Source organism: Carcharodon carcharias, chromosome 13, assembly GCF_017639515.1.
Source record: "Carcharodon carcharias isolate sCarCar2 chromosome 13, sCarCar2.pri, whole genome shotgun sequence".
NCBI lineage: Eukaryota > Metazoa > Chordata > Chondrichthyes > Lamniformes > Lamnidae > Carcharodon > Carcharodon carcharias.
The window spans coordinates 78,397,931-78,403,959 of record NC_054479.1 but is presented as its reverse complement, the minus strand read 5'-3'; positions in this window follow the sequence as shown (position 1 = coordinate 78,403,959).

Below are 6,029 nucleotides of genomic sequence, written 5' to 3'. Positions count from 1 at the left end.
CTAACAGCATTTTTCTTGCCAACTAGTGACCAGCAGGGCATTACCTGCCACAGCATCCCAACACGCTCCTTGGCGATTTTCTCATAGGTCACTATACCTTTGCTGGAATTCAGTTTGTGTGGATACCCTGGTGTTTCTGCCGAGGTTACAGTGGCCAATCAGGAGAACCCACAAGAGAATTTCTGTCAACTGTTGTCTTTGTGATCTGGCAGAGCAAAGCATTCAGCTCAAAACAGTCTTCGTTTTAACCTATTTGTAATGTGTTTGGGAACATTTAATGGTGGTATGTATTGTGACATTGGAACTTACTTTTGCACTAAATTTGTCCAGTTTTCATACAAGTACAATTGTCACAATATCTATAAGCATTATATTATGATATGGTAGTCAATGTAAATTCTCATCTTTATTCCTAAATGACTTAATCTGGAATATGTAAGTGGTGCAATGGCTTGAAAGGAGCACATCTAAAACTGAATGACAACATAACTGAAAACCCTGATATAACTGGGAAAATTTCATAAGTCTCAGAACAGCTTTATCTGTAAATTTAGCCACGTGGCTAGCTGTGTAAAGGAAACACAGTAGAATGACTGCAATGGAGAATCTTCCAAAGGAGATGGGGTGGGATGAAGTTATTTTGAGACACTTCCTGGTGCAAGGCAGAACAAGATGATAATGGGACAAGTAAAGAAAGAAAAGATCTGTCGAGAGGAGATGGGTGTCACAGGATCTTTACCAACAGCTGCTGCCCAACTAAATGGGAGCATTGGTTGTGATCTGAAATTATTGAACTCAATGTTGAGTCCAGAAAGCAATCAAATAATGAGATGCTGTTCCTGCAGCTTCTGTTGAACTTCATTATCAGTGTAGGAGACCAATCATAGCTTTCAAAAGGGTATTTATCAATATTTATCTTAAGTGGAAAAATAATTGCAGGACAAAAGGAGGGGAGTGGAGCTAGCAGAGTTGCTCTTGCAGAGAGCTGGCACAGACATGATGGGCCAAATGGTTACAGCACAGAAGGAAGCCATTCCATAAATTTTTCTGCACCTTCTCTAATGCCTTTCCATCCTTCCTCTGGGTACGGTACCCAGAATTGGACATTCTATTCAAATTGGTATTCAAAGAACAAATTCAGCCAGGCAGAGGAGGATGGTGGTGAATGTGGACTCAAAGGAGAGAACCCTCAAGGCCGCCTGATGAGGGATAGGATATCCATAATGAAAGGGAGCGTGTTAGGGACAGTTACCCGTTAAAGTGGTGGAGGGTATTGGATAAGCCATGTGGGTGAGGACAGGAGAGAATGAATAATTAAAATAGCAAGAAAGCAGTTCTATGGGGCAAGAACAGGTTGAAATGATGGATCTATCAGTCAGTCTTGTGACTTGATGCAATTATTAGAAACTGCTCAGTTCAGGTGATGTCTACAGTTCAAATGCTAAAAATAAGTGTCCTTTAACCCCAATTTGCTATAGCAGCAATAGTGTATTGATCTGTAATGTGCTTTAAAACTGGCAGCAGGAATTTAGTTAGATGGAGGATATGTAAAATATGGCATGTGTTAACCACATTGCATTTCAATTCTGCTCGACACTGATCCTGTATAAAATTGAAATCTATTGAATTTACCCAATTCATTTTGTTGCTTATAGATTTTTTAAAAAATAGACTTACTCCTTTTAAAAGCTTCAAAAAAAAAAAGCAATTGATCAATTTGGTATTTTACTGGTTATGTTATTGAACTAGTAATCCATACTCTGGACTAATGATCCAGAGGCAGGAGTTCAAATTCCACAAAGGCAGCTGAAGAATTTAGATTGTTAATTAAATAAATCTGGAATAAAAAGCAAGAATCGGTAATGGTGAGTGTGTAACTACCAGGTTGTCATAACCCACCTGATTTAGTAGGAAAAAAAAGCAGCTATCCTTATCCAGTCTGGCCTGTATGCAAATTCTGACTCTGAACAATGCTGTTGACTCTTAACTGCCCTTTGAAATGGTCTAGGATGCCATTCAGAAAAGGGCAATTAGAGGAGAATAAATGCTGGCTTTGCTAGCAGTACCTACATTCTGCCACTGTTTAAAACATTCACAAACATATTACAATTTAATAAATACAGTAAATGCTTTGGTTTTATTTAAATCTGTCAATTCCAAAACAGTATATAATGTAGAGTGAGACTACATTTAGTCCAATAAACAATGTTTGTAAGTAGGGAATGTTTAATCCTTGAGTTTGCAAAACTTTGCAAGGCGGGTTCTTGTAAAGATACAGCTTTCAGCTACTTAATGGAAATACTGTGAAAGAGTGGAGCAATTTCAGAAAATACCTCAATAATTGGAAATAATGCATTGGAATATATTTGGAGACTAGACAGACTGTTAATGGATTAAATTGGACCAATCTAAGCAAAACAATACAATGTGAGACTATCAGCTACTACAAAGCTGATGTTTGTCCAAGGGATATAAAATTGAAATACACTATGTGAAACTGGTGGTTTAAAAAAAAACAACTGCAACATGAGGGAGACGAAGCAGGATTACAGCTTATGCAAAAGGAGAAAGATGAGCAGTGGAGCTGGAAGTCAACAGACAGGAGGAGGGTGAAAGAAAGTCAGAATAGTCTCAATGATGAAGGAGTGCAGTAGGTCCACCCACAACTTAGTTTTATTACATCTAGCTTCATTCTATTTGTTTACATAGGAGCAACAGATTTGAAACTAGTCTTGTCATAATAGAAACTGAGGAATGGGTAGAGAAATCACCAAGGAAGCACTTATTTTCTATAGAAACCCTTGTTATGTACAAATTATAATACAATTCTTACATATTTCAATTTCACTCCAGAAAGCACATTGTTATAATTCAAAGTGACAGAAACACAAGCTTGTGGTTTAAAGACACAGTTCAACAGCAGAAAGTAGGAACAGGGAGAGGCCATTCACTTCCATCATACCTGCTCTATATCTTAACTCCATATAGATGTCTTGGTTCCATAACCCTTCATACTAGCTTAACAAAACCTATCAGTCCCAGTTTTGAAATTTTCAATTGACCTCCAGCATTGACAATGTTCAAGATTTCCACCAATATTTGGTGTGAGAAGTGGTTCCTGATATCGCCCTGAACAACCTAGCTCTAATTTTAACAAAATGTTGTGAACTCCTCTGCCAAAAGAAAGAGTTTCTGTCTAGCCTATTCTTGAATTATCTTACCCTTTAATCTTCTATACTTGAGAGAATACAAGTCTAGTGTATGAAACTTGTCCTTTGTAGCCCTAGTTTCATTCTAATGAATTTGTATGATGTCCACTCCTGGACAGTGTTCTAGAAGCAGTCTAACCAGAACTTTATACTTCTTGTATTCCAACCTCCTTGAATGAAGGTTTGAAGATGATTTATTCACCCATTCAGTATTGATTTAAAAAAAAACACAATTTGGCCACCGGACATAGTTTTAATACTCCACTTAAATGTTACTACCAGTTACACAAAATACAACCTCCACACAGCACACAGAATGACACTGCCACTGAAAATCAGACTCAGTTCTGTTTCACTGGGCTGTAGCTTTTCTTATATTTTGTTTTTCTTCATGTCCTGCACAATCTCCTAGTTCCCCTTTACAGTACTAGTAGTATGCAGATGGTTATTCTGATGTGTAATTCTGCGTACTGAGTCTACAAGTAGGAATATCTCACCCACTGTGATAATGAATCCTTACAACCACAAGTCTTGTCCCATAAGTTACAGGGCACAAACCTTGAGCTGATAAAATACCAGACCTTCCTTTTCCATCGAGAAAACTGCTGGACTGGTCCCATACACCCGCAAGAGCCTTTGCTGTCCAGTTTGAACTATTTTTCTGAAACACAATAAAATTACTGGATTCCTGCTTTACAGATGGCTAACATTGTATTAGCCTTCTAAATTATTTTTGCACCTGTCCACTCCCTTTTAGTTATCTCTCACGTTGTCCCTGAATCTCTCTGCTGCTCTCAACATTTAAAAACACTGAACAAATCTTTCTTGGGTCCAAAGTGATGGGTTCTCGCATTGGATTCCACCTGCTCCTGTTTTCCCCACTCACTCAATCTATCCATGTCCCTTCGCAACTTTTTGTTGCTACCTACAAAGTGCCACTTAATATTGAGGTGACAGCAAACCTAGATATTCAGCTCTCTATTCTTTCATTTAAGTCATTGATAAGTTTAGTCAAAAGCTGCTGCCCTGGTACAGATCCCAGAGACACCATGGACCAGATCTACTAGTCAGCAGCAGTGCTGGGCAGTCACCTCTGACTGCGAAGGTTGCTGCACCCCATCCCTTTTGCGTCCTCCTAGCTGGGTCTTTCTGGCCTGGGTGCAGCAGCGATGCTTCAGGACAGCCATCGCTGGACAGCACTGGCAAAAATAAGCAGCGAGGAGAACACACCCTGCCCCCACCCCGTCCCTTTTCACGACATTAGCTGCTGTATTCAGTTGTGTTGAACAATCTCAAAAATTTTCGAGTGGGTGGATGGATGAATGTTTGGGAGATGGGCTCAGTTACGCTGTTAATTACTGACTTACACCAAAGATTAAACTGTAATAATCCTAGGGTAGGTATCCAGATCAGTGTAAGAGACATTTGTGGAGGGTCCAGGGGAGCACAAATCAGCCCATTGGAAGTTTAATCTTCCCAGACAATTATAGTACTTGTGTCTCTGTCAGGGCTTCTGATGAGTGATACTGGCCCATCCCAATCCAAAGGGACAATTACTGTTTTGAGAGTGTTGTGCAACATCAGGACTAAAGTAACTATAATTTCCTTACCTTGTAGTATCCTGGAATGGAATCTATCAGGTCCTGAAAATTCATTTGTCGTCAGTTGCATTATTTTCTCATTTACCATAATTTTTACTTGTTTTGGATCTAGTTAGTTCCTCCTCTTGATTTTTTAATTTAGTTTGCCTCATATCTCTGGTACATTATCCTTTTCCTCTACTGTGATGATTTGTATAAATTAACTATTTAGCAAGATAAAGAATTTATTTATAATATTGCCTGCTTCTGCCTTTAAGGGGTCTATATTACCCTCAGTATCCCCTTTTCTCTCAAAATACTTTGAAAACTTGTGATGATGTCAACTATCCGTCACAGACTATTTCTCTTAGTCCCTTTTTGCAGTTCTTTGCTGTTTGTTTTTATTTCTGGGTCAGTCCTAATGGACAATTTTTGCCTCAAGCCTTCAAAATCAATCTTACCTAAATGTAAAACTTTGGTTTGCCCTTCTCCCTACACTGAATTCTATATTACTATCACTGTTAGCTAGGTGTTCCTTAACATTAGATCATCAGATTGTGGCTCATTAATTCTGGCTCATTACACATTACTGAATCTAACATGGCCTGTTCTTTTATTGGGTCAAGAACATTGTTCCAGAAAACTGTCCCAAATATGCTCAAGAAATTCACTTCCTTTGAGATGCAAGCTGTTCTGTTTCTGCCATCTTTGTGAAAATTAAAGTCTTCTTTTACCACCACTCTGCTTTTGCAACAAGCTTCTCTGATTTCTGCATCCTACTAATTTATCACTGTTATAAGGAACTTTGTACACCACTCCCACCCAAGTTTTACATCGTTTTTTTAAATTCCTCATTTTTAGCAGAGTTCTGTTCAGCCTTATTGACACATAGTCATAAACAATGAGACCAAAAACAGTAAATAAATGCAGAAAAAAAAGAATCGGAGGATGGGGACAAGAAAATCACAACCCAAAAAGGTGACATCAAAGTAAGAACAGTGGAACCCAGGGACTTGCAATTTTTTTTGATTTTATTATACAATTGCTTATTTTCCTTCTGACCTCTTGCTTGCCAAGACTGCCCACTTCCACCTTCGTAACATCACCCAACTCTGCTGCTGCCAAAACCCTCATTCATGCCTTTCTTACATCAAGACTATTCCAATGTTCTCCTGGCCAATCCTCCACCTGCATAAACTTGAGCAAATCCAAAACTCTGTGGCTCATATCTAATCTTGAA